Here is an 11,281-nt window from a genome sequence, read left to right on the forward strand (position 1 = left end):
ATGAATTCATGAAATTCTTAGGCAAATGGATGGACCTAGAGAACATCATACTAAGTGAGGTAACCCAGACTCAAAAGGTGAATCATGGTATGCACTCACTAATAAGTGGATATTAACCTAGAATACTGAAATACCCAAAACATAATCCACACATCAAATGAGGTACAAGAAGAAAGGAGGAGTGGCCCCTTGTTCTGGAAAGACTCAGTGAAGCAGTATTTGGCAAAACCGGAACGGGGAAGTGGGAAGGGGTGGGTGAGAGGACAGGGGGAGAGAAGGGGGCTTATGGGACTTTCGGGGAGTGGGGGGCTAGAAAAGGGGAAATCATTTGAAATGTAAATAAAAAATATATCGAATAGAAAAAAGAAATACAAGAGAACACAGGTAAACAGATAGAAGCCCTTAAAGAGGAATCACAAAAATCCCTTAAAGAATTACAGAAAAACACAACCAAACAAGTGAAGGAACTGAACAAAACCATCCAGGATCTAAAATGGAAATAGAAACAATAAAAAAATCACAAAGGGAGACAACCTTGGGGATAGAAAACCTTGGAAAGAATTCATGAATCATAGATATGTCACCAACAGAATATAAGAGATAGAAGAGAGAATCTCAGATGCAGAAGATACCATAGAAAACATTGACACAACATTCAAAGAAAATGCAAAAAGATCCTAACCCAAAACATCCAGGACATCCAGGATACAATAAGAGCAAACCTAAGTATAATAGGTATAGAAGAGAGTGATGATTCCCAACTTAAAGGGCCAGTAAATATCTTCAACAAAATTATAGAAGAAAACTTCCCTAACCAAAAGAAAGAAATGCACATAAATATAAAAGAAGCCTACAGAACTGCAAATAGACTGGACCAGAAAAGAAATTCATCCTGTCACATAAAAATCAAAACACTAAATGCACTAAACAAAGAAAGAATATTAAAGGCAGTAAGGGAAAAAGGTCAAGTAACATATAAAGGCAGACCTATCAGAATCACAGCAGACTTCTCACCAGAGACCAAGAAAGCTAGAAGATCCTGGGCAGATCTCATGCAGACCCTAAGAGAACACAAATGCCAGCCCAGTATTCTGTCTGGACTCCACCCCCACAGTTACCTGGCAACAGCCAAGTATGCTCCTCCCCACAATCACCTGGCAACAGCAAAGTAGGCCTGGCCCACTATAAAAGGGGCTTCTTGCCCCCTCTAACTCTCTTACTCTCTTACCCTATTGCCTCTCTAACCCTCTTACTCCTGTTTCCTGCTTTCTTCTCTCTTGGGCTCTTCTCCCATCCCCCTCTCTCCATGTGGCTATTGCCAACCTCTACTTTTCACTCATCACAACTCTCCACCAACAACAATAAATGCTTTAAAACAATGGACTACCACTTCTCATCTGGATCCAACGAGCTGGAACAATGGAGCAGGTCTTCCTCTAAAGAGCTGTGCCCACCCGTGGGTCCCCACTCTGTTCTCAGCTCTTCAGCAGCATCCAGTGGAGTCTGTGGTGTCCAAGAGCTAGAAACTGCTGTCATCAGCCACGCATGAGGCCCAGGGATCTCTGAGCCAGCTCTTCCATGGCACCCAGCAGCATCTGTGGTACCTAAGAGTCCAAGCCTGACTCCATCAGTTCCCCAGGGAACCCAGACTGTACTTCTCCGCCCCTGTAGCAGGGTCCTGCAGCTTCTCACAGCCCAGTGCCTTCCTGGCAGTGGTGTGGGGTGCTCGGGCAGTCATACTTCACGGGTCCCCCTTGCCTAGGTGCCTGAGCCCTGGCCAGACTCAGGCTACCATTTTAAGCCACAAATCGTCACAAATAATATAAAGTATCTTGGTGTTACTCTAACCAAACAAGTGAAAGATCTGTGTGACAAGAACTTCAAGTCTCTGAAGAAAGAAATCAAAGAAGACCTCAGAAGATGAAAAGATCTCCCATGCTCATGGATTGGCAGGATTAATATTGTAAAAATGGCCATCTTGCTGAAACCAATCTACAGATTCAATGCAATACCCATCAAAATTCCAACTCAATTCTTCATAGAGTTAGAGCAATTCTCAAATTCATTTGGAATAACAAACAAAACCAGGATAGCAAAAACAATTCTCAACAATAAAAGAACTTCTGGCAGAATCACTATCCCTGACCTCAAGCTGTACTACAAAGCAATAGTGATAAAAAACTGCATGTTATTGGTACAGTGACAGGTAGGTAGATCAATGGAATATAACCGAAGACCCAAAAATGAATTCACACACCTGTGGTCACTTGATCTTTGACAAAGAAGCTAAATCCATCCAGTGGAATAAAGACAGCATTTTCAAAAAATGGAGCTGGGTCAACTGGCAGTCAACATGTAGAAGAATGCAAATTGATCCATTCTTATCTCCTTGTACAAAGCTCAAGTCCAAGCAGATCAAGGACCTCCACATAAAATCAGATACACTGAATCTAATTGGAAAGAAACTTGGGAAGAGGCTGGAGCACATGGGCACAGGGGAAAAGTTCCTGAACAGAATGCCAATGGCCTATGCTCTAAGATCAAGAATTGACAAATGGGACCTAATAAAATTGCAAACTTCTATAAGGCAAAGGACACTGTCAATAGGACAAAACGGCAACCAGCAGATTGGGAAAAGATCTTTACTATTCCTACATATGATACAGGGCTAATATCCCATATATACAAAGAACTCAAGAAGTTAGACTCCAAAGAACCAAATTACTCTATTAAAAAATGGGGTACAGAGCTAAACAAAGAATTCTCCACTGAGGCAACTCCGAATGGCTGAGAAGCACCTAAAGAAATGTTCAGCATCCTTAGTTATTGGTGAAATGAAAATCAAAACAACCCTGAGATTCCACCTCCAGTCAGAATGTCTAAGATTCAAAACTCAGGTGACAGCAGATGTTGGCAAGGATGTGGAGAAAGAGGAACACTCCTCCATTGCTGGTGGGATTGCAAGCTGGTACAACCACTGTGGAAATCAGCCTGACGGCTCCTCAGAATATTGGATATAACATTACCTGAGGACCCAGTTAAAGGACTCCTGGGCATATACCCAGAGGATTCCCCAGCATGCAATAAGGACACATGCTCCACTATGTTCATAACAGCCTTATTTATAATAGCCAGAAGCTGGAAACAACCCAGATGTCCCTCAACAGAGAAACGGATACAGAAAATGTGGTATATATACACAATGGAGTAGTACTCATCTGTTAAAAACAATGACTTCATGCAATTCTTAGGCAAATGGAAGGAACCAGAAAATCTCAATGTGAGTGAGGTAGCCCAATCACAAAAGAACACACACGGTATGCACTCACTGATAAGTGGATATTAGCCCAAAAGTTCAGAATACCCAAGATTCAATTCTTAGGCCATATGAAGCCTAAGAAGAAGGAAGACCAAAATGAGGATGCTTCAGTGCTTCTTAAAAGGATGAACAAAATACAGGAGAAAATATGGAGACAGTGTGGAGCAGAGACTGAAGGAAAGCCCACCCAGAAACTGCCCCACCTGGGGATCCATCCCATAACAGCCACCAAACCCTGACACTATTGTGGATGCTGGGAAGTGCTTGCTGATGGAAGCCTGATATGGCTGTCTCCTGAGAGGCTCTGCCAGTGCCTGACAAATACAGAGGTGGATGCTCGCAGTCAACCATTGGACTAAGCTCTGGGGTCCTTGATGGAGGCGTTGGAGATTGGGACTGAAGGAGTTGAGGGTATTTGCAGCCCCTTGGAGGAAGCAACAGTGTTAACAGGCCAACACCCCCCCCCAGGAGCTCTCGGGGACTGAACCACCAACCAGAGAATATACATAGAGTGATTCATGGCACTGACCACATACGTGGCAGAGGATGGCCTTGTTGGACATCACTGGGAGGAGAGGCCTTCAGTCCTGTGAAGGTTTGATGCCCCAGTGTAGGGGAATGCCAGAACAGGAAGATAGGAGTGGGTGGATGGGTGGGGGAGCACCCTCACAGAGGAGGAAAGGGGGGGGTGGGATAGGGTTTCTGAAGGGGAGACCTGGAAAGGGGAAAACATTTGAAATGTAAATAAAGAAAATATCTAATCCAAAAGAAAAAGAAAATGTGGGATTTAAAAAAAACAAAAAGACAAAAGCCGGGCGGTGGTGGCGCTTGCCTGTAATCTCAGTACTCTGGGAGGCAGAGGCAGGTGGATTTCTGAGTTCGATGCCAGCCTGGTCTACAGAGTGGGTTCCAGGACAGCCAGGGCTATACAGAGAAACCCTGTCTCGAAAAAAAAAAAAAAAAACCAAATCCAAAAAATCAAAAAAAAAAAAAAAAAAAGACATAAAATACTCAAGTAGCTCATCACAGTTGGTAAGTAATAAATATCCATGCCTAATTAACAAAAAGAAAAAGAAAGGAATGGGGAGAGCTCAAGCCAAGCGGTTGCCATGCTATGCCTATGCTTGTCTGTCTCCTTATGGAGATGTGGTGGAAACTCTGAGGCATGGGGTTTAAAACCAAGTGTAGTGGTGCATGCTTGTAATCCCAGCACTGGAGAGACAGAGGCAAGGCCAGCAAGATGGTGACAGAGTGAGGCCCTATCTGAAAATTTCAAAACAAAATAAAAGGGAATCAAGGTGCTAGGCAGTGGTGGTATACACCTTTAACCCCAGCACTTGAGATCTCTGAGTAGGCAGATCTCTGAGTTTAAAGCCAGCCTGGTCTACTGCATGAGTTCCAGCACAGCCAGGGCTGTTACATAGAGAAACCCTGTCTTGGGAAAAAATTAGTGGGGCTTAGTAGAAGAGAGTTATGCTGTCATGGTAGTAGGCTTAAAGGGAGTTTACATTTGCTGTGCATTAGTATTTGCGAGAATGGATTACTAATAAGGTGGGTTGAGCATCCTCAGCTCTCTGGCTTCCTTCCTCATTGTCTGATATACTCACACCATGAGGCCATCTGTCATGCTGTGATATAACCAGAAGTCCCTCACCAGAGCTGAGCACATGCTCTCCAACTTCCAAAACTTAAGCTATATAAAACTCTTTTCTGTATAAAGCTATGAGCTCTGGGTATTTTATTAAAACATTACCAGAGCCAGGCAGTGGTGGCGCACGTCTGTAATCCCAGCACTCTGGGAGGCAGAGGCAGGCGGATCTCTGAGTTCGAAGCCAGCCTGGTCTACAGAGTGAGTTCCAGGACAGCCTGGGCTATACAGAGAAACCCTGTCTCGAAAAAAACAAATCCAAAAAACAAACAAACAAATAAAACAAACAAAAAGCATTGCCAGAATATATGACATATTTTGACAGATCAGAAGATAATACTATGATGGTCAGTCTTTTGTTGTGGCTATTGTTGTTGTTGGTTGGTTGTTGCTTTTTTGAGACAGGGTTTCTCTGTGTAGCCTTGGATGTCCTGGAATCTCGGCCTTGGACAGCCATCTGCCTCTGCCTCCCAAGTGCTGGAATCAAAAGCATGCACCACCACCGCCCTACAGATCAATCTTGATTGTAATTTGATGAGATTTAGAATCACCACAGAGTGCCAGGGGTGGTGGCAAACATCTTTAATCCCAGCACTTTGGGGGACAGAGACAGGAAGGATCTCTGAAGTCAGCATGATCTATATACCAAGTTACTGAACAGCCTGAACCACATCGAGAGACTCTATGTCAAAAAGAAAAAGGGAAAAAGGAAATAAGTCTCTGGATATGTCTGTGAGAGATTACCTAGATCAGATTGGGGTGTGAAAAACCCACTCGAAATTAGGGTAGAATCATTCCATGGTCTGGTGTGTCAGACTGAAAACAAAAGAGAAAGAAAGCTGAGCAGAGAAATACATTATCCTCTGTTTCCTGACTGACTGTGGGCACACTGGGCCAGTCACCTCCGGTTCTTGCTGCTTCCCTGTCATAATGAGTTGTATCTTCTAGAACAAAACCTAACTCATTCCTTTCTTCTTGAAGTTGCTTTTTGACAGGGACATGGTTGCTGCAAGAAGACAAGCAAGTAATATAAATAGCAACAAAACCAAACCTATGGTCGTTCCTTCTGCCATCCGTGACACATTATGAGCTATACTATAAAGACCTTTCCCAGTGTGTGAAGTTAAGTCCTTCAGATATGACAGACAAGCCCAGAATCACAGATTTCTGTGATTTACCCAACTATAACATGGGTATAGACACGGGTTTTCTTGATGGCTTGTTCACAGCAAACTAAGTGGCAACATGAGAGAAAGGTCTGCAGTCTGAATAATTAGCTCAGCCTTCCCAGTCATGGAATATGCATCACACACACACACACACACACACACCACACACACACACACACACCACACACACACACTCACACACACACACCACACACACACCACACACCACACACCACATACACACACACACCACATACACCACACATAGCATACACACACCACACACACACACCACACACACCACACATACCACACACACCACACACAGACACACACAGACACACACACACACACACACACATACATAAATATAGATAAAGATATAGATATGGGCTGTATCATCTTTTACATAGTCCCTGGTCTGTGCAGGGGGCAGCTCCTATAGGCTACCTTTGAACATGGGCTATTATATAGGGAGAGTGGCTATATCAATCAGTCTAGGTATGTCTATGCTGATTTCTTTTTCTTTCTTTCTTTCTTTCTTTCTTTCTTTCTTTTTTTTTTATTTGGTTTTTTTTTTTTCCGAGACAGGGTTTCTCTGTGTAGCCCTGGCTGTCCTGGAACTCACTCTGTAGACCAGGCTGGCCTCGAACTCAGAAATCTGCCTGCCTCTGCCTCCCAGAGTGCTGGGATTACAGGCGTGTGCCACCACCGCCCGGCCCGTCTATTTTCTCTCTCTCTCTCTCTCTCTCTCTCTCTCTCTCTCTCTCTCTCTCTCTCTCTCTCTCTCTCTCTCTTAACTCAATGGCTTGAAATCATATTGATTTGACTAAGGATCAAACTCAGTTGGTCGAATGCTGGAGAAAGAGCACAGTGGTTAAGAGCACTAGCTGCTCTTGCAAAGAGCCCAAGTTTAGTTCCCAGTGCCCACACTGGAGGGCTCAAACCTGTAACTCCAGCTCCAAGTAATGTAATGCCAGCTTCTGTCCTTCATGGGCATCTGTACTCAAAGGCACATACTCTGCCCCTGACATATGTATAATTAAGATTTATTTACTTATTTTAACGTTTATTATTTTGTGTGTGTATGGGTGTTTTGCCTGCCTGAATTTCTGTGCACCCACAGGTATGCCTGGTGCCTGAAGAGGGTGTCAGATCTCTAGAACTAGCGTTACACAGACGGCTCTTAGCTGTCACAGTCTCTGGGAAGTCAGCCTGTGTTCTGAACCATCTCTCCAGACATATATAATCAATACGTTCAGGTGTGGTGGCACATGTGTTTAGACCCAGCACTCAGTGTGGAGGAGTAGCCTGTGAGTTTAAGGTCAGCCTGGCGTTCAAAGTGAATTCAGGCCAGCCAGGGCTACAAAGTAAGACTCTAACTCAAAAAACCAAGAAGACAGTCTTTAAAACAACAACAACCTACTATCCCTCAAAAGACTTACTTTTCATTCCTATTATACCCAACATAGTTTAGAAAATGGACTCTGTTCACATTCAGCAATTACAACTAGATCAAGATGAACAGAAGCGAGCTGGATCAGTGTGGTGTTTTCTGTGAAGCCTGGTGATCTGAGGGCCAACCCTCAGATGCACATGGGAAATTGCAGTACACCCGTACACTTATCTCTACACCCTTCTACTCACTCTTCCTTTTCCTACTGTACAGTTTGTAACGTCTGTCTAAGACTATGTAGAAACAACACTGAACAGGGTCCAGTTCTATCCAAAATCCTAACTGAGGGACTGGGGATGGAGTTGGGACAATGCTTGCCTAGGCTACACAAAGCCTTGAACTTATCCTCAGTACCACAAGAATAATAATGTAAAATAAATAAACCTCCTGGCTTAGCTGTCTCATTAATCCTAATCACTGATCCGTAAATACTGTGGAGGTGTTTGCATGCATAGTTATCTCATATGCAAATAACAAGAATTTAAATTTATCCTCTTAGAACCTTGTACTATTTTTACCTGCATACCATGTTTGTTGTTTGTTTTTGGTTTTCAAACAGGATCTGATGTGCCCCATATGAGGCCTCAAATGCCCTATGTAGATCAGACTGGATTTGAACTCCTGATCCCCTCCCCATCCCGGACAAGTGCCACCACACCTGGATGAGCTTATACTGTTTTTATCCTTCTCTTGTCATTAGCGCTTGTAGATGATTTTTATTTATGTGCATGCACATGTATGTGTACCAGTATGCGCACGAGCATAGGTGCCAACCGAGGACAAAAGAGGGTGTCAGATCCCCTGGAACTGGAGTTAGTGGCAGTTCTGAGTCACCTGCTGTGAGTTCTAGGAATCAAGTTCCCATCCTTCGGAGGAACAGCAAGCACTCTTAACTGACGAGCCATCTCTCTAGTCTTAGAAATTGATTTTTTAGGACTAACTCTGGCAAATGAGAGGGCACTTCATGGCCCAAGATGACTGTCCTGAAGGATCTGCCACACCAGGCTCAGCCAGGGAACCTTAGAAGTGAGTTCAATACCCTAAACCCCTGCCACTGCCACCTCCCAACAACAACAAAAAGGAGGGGCCCCAACTGTGTACGGTGACACAAACCCACTTAGTGACAAACAACTGGGAAAATGATCAGCTTAGCTCTTCCCTGCCTCCCCTCCCCCACATCCCAGCTCTTCTTATTCTGCTAGTCTTTATTCAGAAGTCATGCACACAAACGTCCTCATCCTCCATCCAAAGGATCTGTGTCCTGACCCCTCCAGAGGAATGCAATCATTGCTGCTATTTTTTTTCTTTTTCTTAAAAGAAATATATTAACTGAGTCAGGTATTGTGGTGCAGCCCTGTGACCCCAGCACTCAGGGGACAGAGATAGGCTGATCTCTATAAGTTCAAGGGTGACATAGTAAGTTCCAGGGCAGCCAGGACTACATAGTGAGACCCTGTCTCAAAAACCAGAAATGCATTACATTTATGTAATTATTTGTATGAGTGGGTGGGGGTGGGGGATGGGTGGGGGATGGGTGGGTGCAAGCAGCATGGCGTATGCTTGGAGGTTAGAGGACAATCTGAGGGAATTGGTTCTCTGGTTCTACCATGTGAGCCCTGAGGATCAAACTCAAATCAGCAGATTTGGTCACAAGGGCTTCACCCACTGAGCCATCTCACAGGCCTGGAAGTCTGTTCCTGAGTGCTGCAAAACCAGCCATTCAGCTTCCTCTGCCATCAGTCAGTCCGAATTTTTGCCAGGAATCCCTTGGCCATGCAGAGGGCAACAAGGAATGCATTTTCTCCCATTGCCAAGAATAGAAAACAACAACAACAAAACAAAAACACAAATTGTCCTGGTTTCTACTCTGTGTCAAAGCTGCCTTTTCCCTAGCGGGACACAAAAATTCAAACACAGGGAGCCCAATGGAGGAGCTAGAGGAAGGACTGAAGGATCTGAAGAGGTTTGCAGCGCCATAGGAAGAACAACAATATGAACCAACCAGAACCCCCAGAGCTCCCAGGGACTAAACCACCAACCAAAGAGTACACATGGAGGGACCCATGGCTCCAACTACATATGTAACAGAGGATGGCCTTGTTGGACATCAGTGGGATAAGAGGACCTTGGTCTATGAAGGCTGGATGCCCCAGTGTAGGGGAATACCAGGACAGGGAGGCCAAAGTGGGTGGGTGGGGGCGTACCCTCATAGGAGCAGGGGGAGGGGGAGGGGATAGGGAGTTTCGGGAGGGGAAATCCGGAAAGAGGTTAACATTTGAAATACAAATAAATAAAATATCCAATAATAAAAAATACAAAAATTCAAACTCTACTCTCAAGGACTACACATAGAACCTTTGACATAACATCGCAATCCTCAGCATCCCATGGAGAAGGCAGAGATACACAAGAACAGCATCTATGGTGACAAATCCCCCTGCTACCTCTGCCTGTCACAGACACACATCACAGCACTAAGAAAGAACTTGTGTGGCCTGTATCTGCCCACATGTCTCCCATCACCCAAGAACAACCTGGCTATTCCTCTCTGTCACAGTGGGTGGGTCAAGGTGATGATCTTGGTGGTGACCCCACATTCTTACTCATGGACAGGAAGCCCCTGTCACTCACCCCAAGTCCTCGAGCACACAGCTACACAGAACTGAGCTCCTCTCCAGCCTGTGTTGCCTGTGTGTTAGAAGACCCAGAGGGGAGTGGGTAGCTATGACCTGCACACACAAGGCCTGAGTTCCCACAGACCGACCTTCAGGGGAGGACACACAGGCCAACACGGTGCTGTGCAAAAGCTGAGGAGGGAGGAGGCAAGAGGGGCTGCGAAATCACGACTGACCCCACAAGTGGCCGGCATCAAGAGTCCTGTCTACTACCTCCACGGGGGCAGTCAGTGTGAGCTGACGTGGCTTAGGTGTGTGGGTGCAGCCTTAGCTATCATGAGAGGCCTGGAGGGCCCTTGAAGTCCTGCTGTTAATGAAGGTAATTTGGCAGGCTTGAGGGAACAGGGGTGCCCTGGAGGAGCACAGTTAGCTGTAGCTCAAATGGTAGTAGTGATGGCCCTCCAATTCCAGGTCAAGTGCTGGCTTCTGAATGCCCAGAGCAGCCAGGAGCCAGGACACACCCTCACTTTCACCCTCACCCTACCTGTCTCTCTCTGTCTCTCCCTGTCCCTCCCCCAAATCTGTCTGCATGCAAGGGCCCAGCACCCCTCTGAGCAGTGGCAGGGAGATGCCCCATCACAGGGAGACACGGGCCAACCTTACCAGCTCTCTTAGGCCTGTAGCATTGCCCAGGCTACAGGAGTCAGCCTTTGCATTTCAGGTGGCCTTACTCTGAGGAACGAATGGCCTAGCAGTGTGTGGTCTTGGGACCATGAGTCCATGCCCCATGTAGCCCTTGAGGTGGCATGTCTTAATCCTTCATCTGGGTAGACAAACACCATAGACACTTTCATCCAGCTCTTACTTGGGGATACTAATAGGTATATTCACAAAAGGCCAGTGGCTGGACTCATACCATTCTATGAGGTTCTCAGCTAAGGTCTGTGTGTGCCCTGAAATTGTATTGGGAACACCTTAATTTTGGCATAGCTCCATACTATAGACTGAGTTTGCCACGGGTATGTGGTTACAGTTGCAGCCAGGATCATGTGTGTTGAGATGGGGGGTGCTCAT

This window comes from Apodemus sylvaticus, chromosome X (assembly GCF_947179515.1).
Source record: "Apodemus sylvaticus chromosome X, mApoSyl1.1, whole genome shotgun sequence".
NCBI classification, from domain to species: domain Eukaryota; kingdom Metazoa; phylum Chordata; class Mammalia; order Rodentia; family Muridae; genus Apodemus; species Apodemus sylvaticus.